Raw genomic sequence first — 17,283 nt, 5'->3', positions numbered from 1 at the left:
CTACACCCGATATGAAAATTATTTCACCCCCATTTACTGGCTGTGTGAGGTTGCCTAAATTATGTATCCTGCCTAAAACCTCAGTTTTCCCTTCTGCAAGTGGGAATAACAACAGTATCTACTCCATTAGGTTGTTGTGAGGATTAAATTAGATTATCCATGTAAATTCTTCTCACAATGGCTGGTATATAGTAAGCACTCAACACATACATATTATTTCCATTAATATTTCTGTTGCCCCAGTTTCCTATCTTTTGCTCTTCTTTATGATATCCTCCTACCTCCTCATCTTTCAATTTTTAATCTTATTTTTCTGCCTTTCCCACCTTTTTTTCCCTTTCTCTTTCCCTTATTTTTCATACTTTCAAAACACAGGAGCTCAGGTCTTCAAAGGGATTCTTTTTTTTATTCAATGTTTTTAAGATATTATAAAATTATATCTAATTTTTCCTAATTGGAGAGATTGTCAGTAAATATTAAGCATCTTAGTAACAGAATATTTTGAAATTTATGAAGTTTCAATTTCAATGGACCCAGGAAGTTACTGCTGACAAAAGAAAGAAGGTTTTGTTCTTAGATAAGCATGCAATATATGCATTCACTTCATTATTATGAGTACTTTCAATATTTGAGTATTTGAATGCTATTGCTAAAGTTATTTTTGAGGTATAATTTACATACAGCAAAATGACCCTTTTTAGGTATACAGTTCTATGCATCTTGACAAATGCTTACAATTGTGTTAACTACCAGTGCAAGCAAGATATAATTTCTACTCCTGCCCACCAGCCAGGTACCTGCCAATCAGCAATTATTTTCTATCCTACAGTTTTGTCTTGTCCAGAATATCATATAAATGGAATGATACAGTCTGCAGACTTTTGAGTTGCCTTCTTTCACTTAGCATAAAGCATGTCAGAATCATCCATGTTGCTACATGTGTTCTTATTTTGTTCTTTTTACTGTTGAATGTATGAAATGTATAGATGTACCCCCACTCGTTTGTCCACTCATCAATTGATGAACATTTGGGCTGTTTCTAGATTTTAGCGATTATAAATAAAGTCACTACAAACATCTAGTGTAAGTTTTAATTTTTTGTAGCAGAGGTAGGAGGGGGACATGTTTTCATTTGTCTTCACTAAATATCTAGGATTAGGAATGTTTGTTAGTATGTTTAACTTTACTAGAAACTGCCAGTGTGTTTCCAAAGCAACTTTATCATTCCTCATTCCTACCAGTAAGGCATGGAAGTTTCAGTTGCTCCACATCCTTGCCAGCACTTGATATTGGCAGGGTTTTTTAAAAATAATTTTAGCCACTGTAATGAAAATGGTGCACTGTCTGTATCTTTAATTTATATTTTCTAATTTTCTGATGGTATTGAGCATTCATATATCTTCTTTAAAGAATTGTTCACTCAAATATTTTGATCACTTCTGGATTGCATACTTTGCCTTATTATTATTGAGTTACAAGCATTCTACATATGTTCAGGATATACATCCATTATTAGATATAAGTTTGCAAATATTTTTTCTACTTTTTTATTTATTAATTATGCCTTTTGACATCTACTGCCAAAATTAATTTTTAGGAAGGTAAAAACTTTTATTTAAATTATTATTTCACAACAAAATTTCCCCATATAAATGCCAATGAAAATTCATGGCCATGTGGTTTACAATGCATTTAGCTCTTCTTGCAATCACTTTCAAAATCTAGTTTCAAAAAATATGCATATTTAACAGTTCAAATGCTCTGATGAATCCTCTGCCCCTCACTTTACCCTCTAAGGGAAAATACTTCCTTAAATATTGTTTGCTTTGCAGAGTACGGAGGGGAATCTGAGTGAGTGACTTACAGTTTTTGATTCTGTTATCAAATAGAGATATAGACGTCAACTTCGCTAACTTCTTCCCTCCATTCTTAATACTTTTCCAATTTGGATTTGGACCAACATTCATCTCTGGATCCTATTAAATAATGTGATTTCTACTCTCCCAACTCAATAAGCCAACATCTTGCTAACTTTCTTTTTCTCCCACCAGCTCTTCCCGAGACCACATGCTCACATGCTGGCCAAGGTGATAAAACTGTCATAAAGAATAAGCTTTCTCAGGCTAACACTTCAACATTTCCCAAATCCTTGCCTCTTTCTCTGGAATAAGTATAAATGGAGATAGCGAAAATATTAGGGAAAATACACACTTTGGGAAATCCAATAGAACTGGGTCTCTGTTCTGGATCTATCAATGTGCATTTGTTTATTGACTCTTTCCTTCATGTATTTATTCATTCATTCAGCAAATTACTTTTGACCATCTGCTATATGTACCATACTAGAAACTGGAAATAAAGTAGTGGATGAGATATAGTTTTTTCCCTCAAGTAAGTGGCAGATTGTTTGTTGTCCTGAGTAAGCTATAAGCTTTTCTGTGCTTCATTTTTTTCCACTCTAAAATGTGGAAAGAAATTCTTAGCTCACACACTTCCTGAACGTGATGATTAAGTAAAACAGACAAAGAAATATACAAATATCTGTATTTTTAAACACTTAAGTAAATGGGATATTATTTTTGACCTTCCCTCCTCCACTTTCTACAAAGGTAACCTCTTAAATAACCTGTCCCTAAGGGTGAAAAGTCTCACTGACATGGATGCCTGTGAGAATGGAGAGCTGCCTGCAACAGGAAGTCTAGGCAAATTGGCTTTCTGCTGTATGTTCTTGATAAGCTATTTAAAACTATGGTACTATTACAATAGCTTCTGAATAAACCTTCAGCAGAGAAGGTTGCCTTTCAAAATATCTTCACTTCTATACTAATGCTTTGCCTGTTTTCTCTAGTCCCCGTTCATCCATACATACCCTTGGTAAGTGGGCTTTGCGCATGTCAATGAAATCTCTGCACTTTAAAAAGAAAGACTTGAAAAATAGAACCATAAAATAGTTTGACATTAACTCCACACTAAATTTCCAGAAAACAGATTCTCTAATGTCTTAGGAATGTGATTCAAGGGCATATTCTTCTGAGATAAAAACAGCGTTTACAATATAAAGTATTATAAAACACCAATGCAATACAAGCTTCTAATTGTTAATTCTATTCTCAGAACATCAGTTTCAATAAAAGATCCCTTTAGAAATGCTCTCCCATCTGGTGGCTGCTTTGGAATTTCTGCCATTATTTTCCAAGCATTTTATCTACTTTTATTTACATCATAAATGGCTAAAAAGATGAATTCATATCAAGTGTTCATGTGTAAATTTCTCAGCCTAAATACCTAAGACTTAGTCCAAAGGAAAGTGAATGAAACTTCAAAAGCCACCCAGTTTCTCTCCATCTTCATAAGGATCTGTCACCAAATCAATCGAGAGAGTGAGTGAGAGCAAGAGAGGATGAATAAACCTCACTGCTATTTCTATTCACAAAGGTCTCCTCAACAAGATGGTCACCTTTTATTCTGTACACTTTTATCATAACTTGGTCAACATCTGAATCCGATCCTTCAACCAAATAATGACCATTGAGTACCCAATGTGAGCAGGTACCCATGGCAGATGCAGATACCCATCAATATGAACATTTTCTTTTATATAACACATACACACACACACACACACACACACACACACACACACTCCAAATATTAACTAGTGTTAGTAAGTTTATTGATAGCTAAAATTACATGTGATCTCTTATTCCTAAACCAACTAGTAAAGTGGATATGAACACTATTTGCATTTTATGGAAAACCAACTGAGGCATATGGAAGTTATATAACCTTGTCTAAGGTCACCCAGATAGCCAGGAATAGAAAAGATTTAAAAGCAAACATTCTGTCTTCAAAAATTTCTTTAGTTATACATGCCAGGACTTTAAAAGGTTAACTCCCTCATCATTTAGCACACAGTAGGCATATAACAGAAAATGTCAATTGGCACATCAATGAATCCAAGAGTCCCAAAATAGGTGTAGTGCTTATAAAAAGCATAGCTCATTGTAGTCAGAACACTAGCGATTGTGAAAGTAAACTATTGGCTAGACCTGAAAGAAACCAGGGGCCGCATGAGGATTAAGGAGAAGGTATAATGAAAATTAAGAAACTGGCTTATTATTTCTTAATAAAGAAATTCAATATACTTCGTATCTCCTTCAATTCTTTTTGTGTTTGGCGTACTCATCTAGGAACAACTAAGACTGTTTTCTTACTATAGCTTTCCTTTTTCACATGGCCTAGAAATTATTCATGTTTCTTTAGGAGCATGGGGTCAGAATGTTTTATGGGGATGATTATAAAATAGATGGACTATTATTAAAGGCAGATGGGTCAATATAACATATGGGTTAAATTCAACTAAATACCTTTGGAAGTTACTGACAAGCTTATAGGTACAGCAATATGAAATAAAATTTACCAAGTGCATGATTTTACAGAAGAAGTAAATTTTCTTATTGCCAAAAGCTACATAAACTAAGCCTTCTCTAATGACTTGTAAAATAAGCCACACAGGGACTTCCCTGGTGGTCCACTGGTCAAGAATCTGCCTTCCAATGTAGGGGACGTGGGTTTGATCCCTGGTCAGGGAACTAAGATCCCACATGCTGTGGGGCAACTAAGCCTGCGAGCGGCAACTAGAGAGAAGCCTGTGTGCCACAACTACTGAGCCCACACGCTCTGGAGCCTGTGCACCACAACTAGAGAAGCCTGCGTGCCTCAATGAGGACCCAGTGCAGCCAAATTTTTTTTTTTAAGTGTTAAAAAATAAATAAATAAAATAACACACACAGGACAGTCAAATACAGAGGACATATAACGAACAGGTAAAAAAGGCATCAAGGTACAGGAAAATATTTGAAATATACATATATTAGAAATGAGTGCCTTTAAGTTAGGGAAAGGTAAATGCTGGTTATAGGAGAAAACAGCTACATATTAATGGTTTATAAGGGAATTAATCATAGACTATTTAGGTTGGAAGGCACCGTAAAGAAAGGAGAGCCTAATTCCTTCGTTTAACTAAATGAGAATGGAAGCCCAAATAATGCATGCTATATGTATATTTATATGGTTAGTCTCGGCTTTTCCCAACACACATTGCCCCCAAGATTTTTCATCACATAAAAATATATACTACTAACTTGCCTCTTTATCTTCTATTTGAGGTTCCCTTTGGTCCTTAGATATGTTTTTTATACTTTCACTAAGTCAGCCCTTCATACCTTCCTTTCATTAGTTAGTGGCCGAATCTTTGTTTCAATGTAACATTATTCTACTAATTAAGGCTTATTTCTCCAACCTGTCATGATTCTTTTGAATTCTCAGACTGTCATCTAAATTCTTTGTCAGCCCCACTGTATAAGATGCCAGCACACCCACAGCTCATGCTAGAGTATTGTTCATTCCTGGTAAAATTACCATGTAAGTGGAAGGCTAGGACAATTTTAGATTCCACATAACAAAGTGTGCTCCAGACCATCTTACAGTCTACAATAAGCTCCTCAACACATTATTAACAAAGGAGTTTTCACAAAAATAATTATATAGAGGATGTCCTTCTCTGGTCTCTGAGCCATTCATTGGCAAGAAGAAAGGTTTATGATTATACTGAAGAGGGGAACCCCAAGCACCTTGCAAATTTTTGTCATTTAAATGGTATATATTTTAACCTTCAGCACCTTTCTATTTTCCTACCTTCACTACTTATAACTCATCTTTCCAGAAAACCCGTTTCGATTCCCAAAATACACACTAACGATATCTAAAAAAAGGGTTTAGATTTTGTTTACCATGTTCTTTGTCTGTGCCAGATGCAGTAGAAAGCATTTCATGTTCATCGTTTACTGCCTCTTTTCAAGATAGGGACTGTCACTGTCTTTATGCACAGGTGAGAAGACTGAGACTCAAAGAGGTTAAATAACCTGATCACTGTCTGAGAGCTGAACCCAGGCAGTCTCATTTTTGAGCTTGCATTCTTTTACTAAGTTCCACTAATAAATACTCAATACTCCATTTAATGAACTACATTGAGGCTATACGTCAGTTGTATTTCACCTTCTGTTCTTCAAGGAATAGACTCATTAGAAGAAAAAACATACAGTCATACCTTGTTTTATTGCTTTTTGCTTTATAGCACTTTGCAGATATTGCTTTTTCTCTTTTCTTTCTTTCTTTTTTTTTTTTTTTTTTACAAATTGTAGGTTTGTGGCAATCCTGCGTCGAGCAAGTGTATCAGTGCTATTTTTCCAACAGCATGTGCTCACTTCATATCTCTGTATCACATTTTGGTAAGTCTCACAATATTTAAAACTTTTTCACTATTATTATATTTGTTATGGTGATCTGTGATCAGTTATCTTTCATGTTACAACTGCAAAAAGATTACGACTTGCTGAAGGCTTAGATGATGGTTAGCATTTTTAGCAACAAATTATTTTTAAATTAAGGTATGTACATTGTTTCTTAGACATAATGCTGTTACACACTTATCAGACTACAGCATAGTGTAAACATAACTTTTATATGCACTGGGAAACCAGAAAATTCATGTGATTTGTTTTATTGTGATATTCACTTTATTGCAGTGGTCTGGAATCAAACCTGCAATATCTCTGACTTAAATATGGAGAAAAAAGTACACTCAAGTTTCCCAACTATATTTGAACACCTAGTCAACAAGCATTCAGGTTTGCACAGATCCCTACATTATATGAGTTTATCAAGGTTTTCCTTTCCAAGGGAGAGGGACATAGCCAAAGAGGCAGAGCAGAAAGTGTAAGCCAAAGACCTAACCACTCTAACAAACCTCAACATATTCAGAGAAATGATTTCTAAACTGTGTCTTCCATAAGGAGAATTACTAATTTAGATGCAGTTCACTACTGGAGAATGCATTAGCTCTGTGCCATGCATCCAGAAAATGCTCAATAAATATTAGCAGATAATTACCAAAGTTACAGAGAACATAAATTACACATGTAATATACACATCTGAATTTTTTAAAAGCATACATTCAAAACAGGGTTTTAAATGATATACAAGAACAACAACTGCAAAATTAACTCTGTAAAAACTACAGCAAGCACAGGATACAAAATAACCTGAACCTTACTTGGTAATCAAACATGAACAGTGATGTGGTTATATTGGGCTTTTTATTCTTTTCTTCAAAATTCATTCTCAGTATGATTTTCAGTTTTAAATATTAAAGTCACTCAAGCTTGAAGAAAAATGTTTGCATTCAGGTTAAGAGAAACAGAGTAATAATCTTGAATATAAATGATCATTTTAGAAAAGAAATACACTGATATGAGCATTTACACTGAGGCCTACACTATCAATCAATATGTCACTTATTATCAATTTGGGGGAGAGCTGCATTGCTTTAAGGGCTGACAAAAGGGCCTAAACAGGGATATAATAAATTGTCAAGCTGAAAAGGATCTTAGCGGTCATTGAGTCCCATCTTCTAGTTTTCCAGATAAGGACACTGAGGCACAGAGAGGAATAATTATTACCCCAATGTCACACCATGAATTAGGGGAAGAGAAAGGATAACAGCTCAGAGGGGCTTACACCTCAGAGACCACATTTGAACGTGGGGGAATCTTAGAAGGTATCACTGGATTTTAAATAAATGCTGCACCTCTTCTAGTAGTTTATCTTTCAGTTAAGGAAAAATGCAACTGAAGACAAGTTCTGGCTTTATGTGGAGTAGGGCAGCTCAGAGATTCACAGCAATAACTCCTGTATGACTCAGAAAATGCCTCAGCTGCTTCAAAGCCTGGCATGCTTTAATCTCCACACTGTCATCCTGGTCCACTCTCTCACAGTAGGAAAAGACCTCAGAGGTAATAACTTTTAGCTTTATAAAAATTTCAGATGATTTTAGCAGATAAACATTTAAATAGGTTATATTCTTCAAAGACCGTACACTGGTGAATAAGGCAGTTATTATAGAGGAGGAGTGTCTTAGGTATGTGGAATGTATAAGACTGATAATGAATAGTGAGCAGATTCTACAAGGAGATATATTAGTAATACTGAAGTTCCATGACTAAAATGAAGACAGAGAAAATAAAACGATCACTTCTCTGGAAAGATGATAAATGGGCAGTATGTGGGAGACAAGTGGAGGTAAATTTTTTTTTAATCCCTGGTTTTTGTGGCACAATGCTACAAATGTGTGTGTGTGCTCTGCTTAAAGAACACAAACTTAGAGGAAACTATCATCTCACATCTTCTTCCAGGAAGAGACTGGATAGAAATTTCTGAGCTGGGATGAGGTAAGAGAAGGTGGGCTGGTTGTCCTTGCCAAACAAGCTGAATCATTTTGAATAAGCACAAGACTAGCTTAAGCCAGCTTAAATCCTGTGTGTATGTAATATCTGTGTTTGCATGTACATATGTATTTATTTTTCACATATTTAATTAGTGTAAAGGTAGCAGTCATAATGGAAAGGAGCCCTGGAATAAAAAACAGAAAACCTGAGTTCACATCCCAGATATGCATTTACCTAGTTTCTGGCCTTCATCAAATCAATAGTGTCAGGATTCTAGGGCTAGAAAAACAATATCTCAGAAATCACCTAGGGCAACCTCCTTATCTCAAAGTTGGGGAAACTGTGCTTAAGATCTGTTCTGAAACAGAGATCTTGGTAACTAACTGGCTGAGTAAGGGCTCGGTCAGCAAACACTCTAACCTCCCTCTATATTACCTTCTACTACTTGCGCAAGCTGGAAAGAAAAAAAACTACCATTCCCTTGAAATTAGGATTTTTCACATGACCAAGGTTTTACCAATCTCACAAAAGTAGGAAGTAAGCATCATGAATGGGCTAGTAGAGAGGTGGAGTTTCTCTGTCTCTGTTATAATTACCCACTCTGTAGGAAAATGAGTTGATGAGGACTTTTCTTTCTTTTTTATTTATCATAGAATTTTAAATGTTGCAATAAAACATTTTAAATATATGATTAAGTTTGTACACTGTGCATAGAAATATGCCATGATTCCTTCAAATACACATTTTTTTAAAATTGTGTTTATTCAATTTTGTGACCAACTTTTTCTCCAAGGAAATATCTCTAAGTTTTAAACATATAAAGGGGAAAACATTTTAATTTAGACAATTTTAATTTAGAACAACTTGAGCAATATTTCTGAGAGCCAAGATAGAACAAACATACTTTCTTAAATAAAATGTGGATTGCTTACATTATATGTATTTATAGTTTAAAGTGCCATGAATATTTCTGAATTTTCATAAGAAATCACAAAGGAGTTTCAGAGGAAATGTACTCTCCAGAAAAGCCAAGGCTGGTCTGGAAATAGAAGCAAGGTCATTGTCAATAGCAGCCAGAGGAAGACAGATCACATGTTTATGTCTACACCAAGGAATCCTTCCAATTTGTTGAAAGTTAGCATGTTACTGCATCCCTTCCTTATTTAATCCTGCTTATTAACTGTAACATAAACATTTTAAATGGGGTATTCGGTCCAAAAACCTCAATAAGTTTATTAGACACAGACAATGCTGATATGTATTAAACTGTTACTCAACAATACACACACACACACACACACGCACACACACACACACACACACACACACACACACACACACAGAAAACACTAAGGTCAGATATATTTCAGCTGTGTTTGAATGAATGTTCTCATTCCAAAATTAAGACCACCTGTGCCAACTAGAATGTCACTGCAAATAGGTTGTTGAAATAGAGGAGCCATTTCTCAGGTAGCATCCAAAGAAAATCTTCCATATTCAAACTGCCTTTTACATTAATGAACGTGCTAAAAGGATTTGCATTTGTTCATTCACAACTCATATTTTTAATACTTCAAAGGTAATGGATTGAATTCACCCCTTCTGATGTTTGATTCTAACCAGATTTTCAAAAAGGAGCTTTTGCTGGACACAACTTAGATAAATGCTATCAAGTACATGATTGCATGAGGAGTTTAGAATGTGCCTGGCACATATTTAAATGCTTCATTAAAAAAAAAAAACTATTAATGTTATGATGAGAAAATAAATCTTCAGCAAAGTGGTATTGATAACAGAAAAACATTTTTAATGTCCTGCAGGTAAATTAGTGGCATTTCAAAGTATTTTACAAAATTCTGTACACTACACACTACCACAACAATGTTAAGCCTGTCAAAACAAGGACTTTGATTTGTACACATAGTGCAGTATCAATTCAATAAATATTTGTAAAATTAATTAAGAAGTGAACAAATTAAATGAAGTTAGCCAATTGTTAGAAACTACAGTTATTGGATCATATTTAGTAGTCAAAAAGTGAATACAAAAATATGTTTGGACTAGTAATGATAGCAAAGTCTTCCCAGAAATTTAAAACTAAAATTGACTAAGATACCTAGTAACTCATTGGAAAATATTCTGTAAAAAAGGCTTACAGTGACAGCTTAACTGTTGTAGCAAAGTATGTGTTCAAATGCTTTAAACTGAAGAAGACTAAAACATTCCTCCAGCATGCCTGCAGACCCCCATCACTGGTATTACTCCTTTGTGCAATTTGCTAGCATGGTATCTAAGAGTTGACAGAGGAAGACAAATACCATATTAGCTAGATAATTCATTAATCCGTGTTACTTTATCTTTTTTTGGTCCACTATAATCACTCTCATTTATTTATTCAATAAATATTTATTGAATCCCTATTATGTGCAATAAACAGTAGATATTCAACATTAGGCTTAACAGATATGACCCTTACCTTCTCCGAGCTTATTTTACAATGAAAGATCATTGGGAGTGAGGAGGTTTGTACAGGGCTGAAGGAGTAGACTGGAGTAACAGAGAAAAGAAGCCATGCTTATGGCACATCTCCTACATGACAAGCACAGGGCTCAGCACTCCTTCCCCACTGTTCCTCCAGGAAAGGACCCCTCCAGTCATCCAGATACTCAGGTCAGTCATTTTGGAGTCATCTCTGATTCTTCTCTTTCACTCCCACCCTACTATACAAACCATCAGCAAATTCTGTCAGCTCTGCTTTCAGAAAAATGTACTAACATAAACCAGTTCTTCCCACCTCCTCTACTACCACTCCAGCATATCGTCACATCTGCCAGTAGAACGGTCCCTCTACTCCCTCTCCTGTGCACCTACAATCTATTCTCTCTAGAGTGTTGAAAAAGAAACAATATTGTTCCCTTTTTCAAATACTTCAATGGGGTCTTATTGAATTCAGAATAAAATTTCAAGTGGATGTTGTCCGTCAAATTCTATGTAATCTGGATTCCAGTTATCACATCAAACTGTCTCTCTACCTCCTCTTTGCCCACTCTGTTCAATCGCTCTGGCCTCCGTGCTCTCCCCTGAGCGTTCAAGCACACTCCCACCACAGGCCTGAGCATTTTACCTCAGAATTGAATGTTTACATTCACTCAAATGTCACCTTCTCAGAAGGCCTAATGTGATCAACCTACCTAAAATAATAATGCCCCTTATGCATTCTCTATGCCCCTATCCTGCTTTAATTTTCTTCATAGCACTAGCCATTTTCGGGCATCATACTACATTATATAATACCCCTATAGATTTATTTATCACCTGCCTCATCACCTGAAAATATCCAAAAGAGCAGGGTTTTGTCTTTACATGGCTCAGCATCTACATGGGTACTCAGCATACAGCAAGAGCTAAGAAAACATTTTTTGAAAGAATGAATTATTTTATTCAATCCCTACATTCTCTGAAGTTGCTAACATTATTACTACTTTACAGACAAAAAGAGTAAGGTGCAAAGGGATAATGCAACCATTTCTGGAAACAGATAAAAGGATCCAGGAAATGGGGCTCTGTGGTGGAGGACTAGATGCCTAGTACAGGACTGAAACAATGAGGAAAGAAGTAGAAATAAAGGAGATAAGGTGTTTTGTTTGTTAATTTCCTAATTTATTTGATTTTAATACTACAAATAAATACTTTGGGAAAAAATTGTACCTTAATTCTACAAACTCAATGTGCTTTGCTAATTTCAAGTCAAAAATTAAAGACTAAAAACAACGGTCATTATTTACAAAAGATGAGAAATGATCAAAACAATATAGTGGTCACTACTTAATTACTCCTCTATTCTTCTGTTTCCATATCAGACACATGCCTCGCTTCTGATACATGTTAGACCAGGCACAAATTATAATTTGAAAGTAGGGTATAAAGCAACAGAGTGGAACTTGCAGGGATGCCAGAGCTTACAGCCCAAAGAACACTGGAAAATGTGATGAGGGCTAAAGAGGATTATAATGTCTTTCCCGATTTGGTGGATGAATAGGTTTTGTGTTTTGTTTTAGCATATCTTCAGGGCTGAATGAATGCTTTGTGTACTAAACAGAGTAAAGCTTGAATCAAGTTTACTGCCTCCATATGGTTCCAACCACATATGTACAATGGTAGATTCACTGAAAACAAAAAGGATAAGTCGTTTTCCTAGAAAAGGCCATTGTGTTGCTAAAACTTTAATAAGCAAGAGTTCAAATGCAAGCCAGAGCAAAAAATCAAACTTAGAACATCATTCTGTTGGTGGCTTTCCAAAACAGCAATTTGCTAAAAGAGCATATGCAAGTCTTTTATCTGCAAACTTAATTTCATTATTGTACTATACTATACTTAAAATAAAAAAACAGACCAACACATTTACTATGTAATGAATGGATCACTTAGGCTTTGATCTCTTACGCCAGTTTTATCAAGCTCCCCTAAAGGGAGACCAATTAGGAGTACTTTTTTTTTTCTTCTTTAGGAGTATCTTTTTTTTTTTCCTTCTTTTCAAATAGTACTCTTAGACTGAACATTTGAATTTAATTTTATCAAAATTTAGGCATGGCACACATTATTTAAAAAATAAGCTCTCCCCCAATCATGCTATTAATATGGGCAGCATTCTTGATTTGAAAAAATAAAATGCTATATTTAATGACATTTCCTAAAGCTGACACAATACACTAAAAAAACTCTATTATGACACAATCAGAAGCATTATTAAACTGTAGTGTTTCTAGGAAAGTACTCTTTCAATCGACATGCCTTCCTAAAAAACATAATCTTACTCCATATTGTGAGGGTTTTGATTTATTTGCTATAGTATACCATTGCTTTTGCGTTCCAAAATACAAAGAGGCTTCTATAATGATGAATTTGTTAAAATGACTTTCCCTAAGAAAAACACATTTATTTTCCAGTGCATATAAAGAGCTTTGTTATGAATCTGAAAGCCTCTTCCATGTACCTAAGAAGGAAGTTACCCAATCAAACCAGATAGGGATAAGAATTCTCTTTAAATGTAACCAAAAGATAACAAAAGGACACACATCATCAGAAATATTACATCACGTGTACAGGATGATGGAATACAATTTCTGAAGTGTTATTTTCTTTGCTACCTGAAAATGGAAGATGGAAATTGTGCTGGGCCTGTATTCTAGTTCTGATTATGAAACTAGTTTTGTGACTTGGAAAATTCTCCAAGTTCTCTTTGTCTCAGTTTGTTCATCTCTAAAAAAGTTGTAGTATATCTCTTCATGGTCTCTTCTAACTCCAAAATTCTACAGATTCTATAACTTGGACATTTTCATTTCTTAGTAAATTCTTGATTTTGTGACAAATTAATAATGAGTTCAAGCATTCATATATGACCCCTCCAGTTGAAGAAACTGGTGAATTTAATGAACTTAAAAAAGGAGGAAGAGGAGAGGTTTTACTTATAACTATTCAGGAGTATCCCTAAATTCTACTCACTTGAACTTCTCTTATATGCAACGCTCATAAGGTAAAACAACATACAAGTACAGTTGACTCTTGAACAACATGGGTTTGAACTGCGTGGGCTCACCTACATGTGGATTTTTCTCAATAGTAAATACTACAGTACTACACTATCCACAGTTGGTTGAATCCACAGATGCAGAACAGTGGATACGGAGGACCTTACATACAGTGGGCTCACTGTAAGTTGTACTCTAATTTTCAACTGTGCAGAGGGTTAGCACACCAATCTTCACCATCCAAGCGTCATCTGTACAGAGGGTCTTGAAGGAACTACGCATTTCTGAAAAACTGTGCAAAAGATAACCAGATAAACCAGATGTATTACAATTAAGTAGTTATTTGCCTTTATCCTAGATGGACTCTCATTTCTTGGTTTTTAAAGAAAACTTGAAAAAAGCTCAGCCATATCTCCCGGTTTCTGGAGGTGAAGCAGGGAAGCCCTAGCTCAGAGCCTGGCTACCTCTCCCGTGGATGGTGGAACTGATATCAGGGAAACTGCTGCTCATACACCCACCATGAGCAAAGTCCTACATAGGTTAAAAAGGACAGCATAAATAAACAGATTCTGGGTGAAAAAACAAAGGAAATATGCAACCCCAAAGAGACACAGCAGCCACTAAATAAATGTTTGCTGTCAATACAGGTTATTTCTGACTTTGGGGGCTCCTCATTCCCTACTCTCCCCCTTTTGACAATGTTTTGCATTTTCTTTGGGCATATCACTGACCTAGTTGATATTTTATAACATGGCAAAATATACATATTTTAAAACTTATGAACATTTTAGAATATCAAGTTTCATGAAAGTAACTTTAAAGTACATGATCTTATAAATAAACATTTATTAAAAAGGGATTTTGGGGGCTTCCCTGGTGGCGCAGTGGTTGAGACTCCGCCTGCCGATGCAGGAGACACGGGTTCATGCCCCGGTCTGGGAAGATCCCACATGCCGCGGAGCGGCTGGGCCCGTGAGCCATGGCCGCTGAGCCTGCGCATCCGGAGCCTGTGCTCCACAACAGGAGAGGCCACAACAGTGAGAGGCCCGCTTGCCGCAAAAAAAAAAAAAAAAAAAAAAAAAAAAGGGATTTGGGAGTACAGTATGTTGCTGGGTTTGTTTTTTTTTTCTTCACCTATGAATTTTTATGTAAATGTATTATTTTGAAATGAGAGGAATATCAGTAACTGGGAGAATCACTTCTTTGCCCATCTAGAGAAACACTTTTCTTGTGCCAAGATAACTGGAAGTTTGGATTAAAACGAAAAGTGTGCTTGGTAAGCATGGAAACAAATCAAAGGAAGGGGGAAAGTCCTGAGGGATATTAATTTTAGACTGGTGAAACTTAATGAATAAATCTTGTCCCACAAGACAGAACATATTGAACAGTCTCTAGAATATTCATGCCTGCCTAAATCTAGCTGTTTGCAAAAATTAGCCAAAATTTTATTGTGATATTTTCATTTATGTCACTCCTGGCTTCCTTCAATTACTCTCTTAACTGGATCTACCACCTACATCTTCCTCTGAATTTCACTCTTGATAAATCCTTCTCTTTCATTCCACATCCTCTTCATCCTAACTTGACAATTAGTTTACCCTTACTCTAATCACTCAGTTTTATGCCTCCTTTTATTTCCTAAGAAGAAATCTACAGTTTTCATTGGGTTTCTACTCACTGTGGAAGCTAACAGTCTTCAAAACACGTCTAAATCTATTGGCAGTCATAGATCTTTCTTACAAGACCCTGACATGTCTTTGTATCATGTGGGTCTACAGTTATGTATTTCCAATTTTGCTTTCCATCCAAGATCTAGGTAGTCACAGTGGTCTTTCTAAAATCATAATCTTACATTACTACCTGTTCTTATGACTCCACCACAAACTCAAAAGATAAATTCATGCCCCTTACAAGACTTACAAAGCTTAGCTTGCAGCTTGTATTTAGCCACCTTTACCATTTTTTTCTCTGAGCACCACAAATTCTAACTCTTCAATGAGGCACAGTCTCATTTTGCATACTCTTTTCTGCTTCCTGTTTCCTTAGCTGACTCTTATTCACGTCTCACGCTAGCTGTCTTATCCTCTGGAAAGCTCTCTCTGCCTCCTCAGTCTGAGTTGCATGTACTCTATCATTAGTGGTCATTCTGCATTATAGTTGACCTTCTATATGTCTATATTCACTCAGATTATAAACCCCACAAGAGGAGTGACCAGGCCTGTCTGATCACAAATATATCCTTAATATCTAAGCTCAGTGCCTCTAAATACTACTTTACATGTCATAAATGTTTTAAAATTTCTCTCCGATACATTATCACCTTAGATACTATAATCAGCTAAAGTTATTGATCCATTTTTACTTGAGAATTTCATTTTGTAACATAGTATCTTTTCTTTGTTATGTAATTGGATATATTTTCAGACCATTATCAAAAGATTAGGAAAAATTAGAACTATTTTGATTTCTGAACTATTTCTGGAATCCATAGTTAGTTGTCAGAGAAAAAAATTATTGCCCAAAGAAAAATTGATGACATACCTCTTTGGGGGTTTTGAAATCTAAGGAGGGCCAAAAATGTGCATATTGTACTACAATTTTGGAATTATTTACAGAAATTTTGGTGATATAAGAGGAGAACTAGAAATATACTTCCTTTATGAGTCATTTATGAAATCAACCCCAATGTCAAATTAAGTTACCTGGAAATGTTTAAGGATTTAAGAAAAGTCTGTGTAATATATACTTAACCCTATACAATTAAGAATGTACTTTTCCTTTGTGTTTTATGTATTATTTCTCTTTTTTAAAAATGATGTTTCTGGGGCTTCCCTGGTGGCACAGTGGTTGAGAGTCCGCCTGCCGATGCAGGGGACACAGGTTCGTGCCCCGGTCCGGGAAGATCCCACATGCCGCGGAGCGGCTGGGCCCCTGAGCCATGGCCACTGAGCCTGCGCGTCCGGAGCCTGTGCTCCGCAAGGGGAAAGGCCACAACAGTGAGAGGCCCGTGTACCGCAAAAAAAAAAAAAAAAAATTATGTTTCTGAAACTACTATCAATACATTTTTGAAAAGGAGAAAAGAGTAATATTGGTTAAATAAACATTTTCATGGGATGCATTTTTACATGAATATTCATTTCTTAAGCTGGGTAAATTCTGAGTTAAAATATCACCAAAAATATATTTAGCTAAAATGTGGACAAATCCATAGAATTATGGTTTGCAGAGAATAGTATAGAATTCTATGAGATACTTCCTTCTTTTCAATAACTGTCATCTTAGTAGATATATTGCTTGAATGTTCTATGATGAAAAATAAGCTAAAATATGATGAAAAAAATTAAAAGGTGATATAGCCCTAAGAGAAGAAGAAACAGTAAAAAAGAAAAATGACTCTTTTACAGGGTGGAAGGAAAAGACATAAAACCAGAAACACACTAATGATCAGATGACAAAAATAATAGTAGAA

At 35.5% G+C, this 17,283-nt stretch overlaps 1 protein-coding gene across 1 annotated transcript in view; it reads right to left on the bottom strand.

The window, feature by feature from the left end:
• The window catches only part of NRXN1 (neurexin 1), a 1,152,893-nt gene that overhangs the window by 1,113,723 nt on the left and 21,887 nt on the right, over positions 1-17,283 (bottom strand). The gene's annotated exons all lie outside the window — the stretch shown is intronic.

This window comes from Lipotes vexillifer, unplaced genomic scaffold (genome assembly GCF_000442215.2).
Source record: "Lipotes vexillifer unplaced genomic scaffold, Lipotes_vexillifer_v1.1 scaffold1411, whole genome shotgun sequence".
Taxonomy (NCBI): Eukaryota; Metazoa; Chordata; class Mammalia; order Artiodactyla; family Lipotidae; genus Lipotes; species Lipotes vexillifer.
The sequence above is the reverse complement of the archived record's forward strand: the minus strand, read 5'-3'. Positions and strand labels throughout refer to the sequence as shown.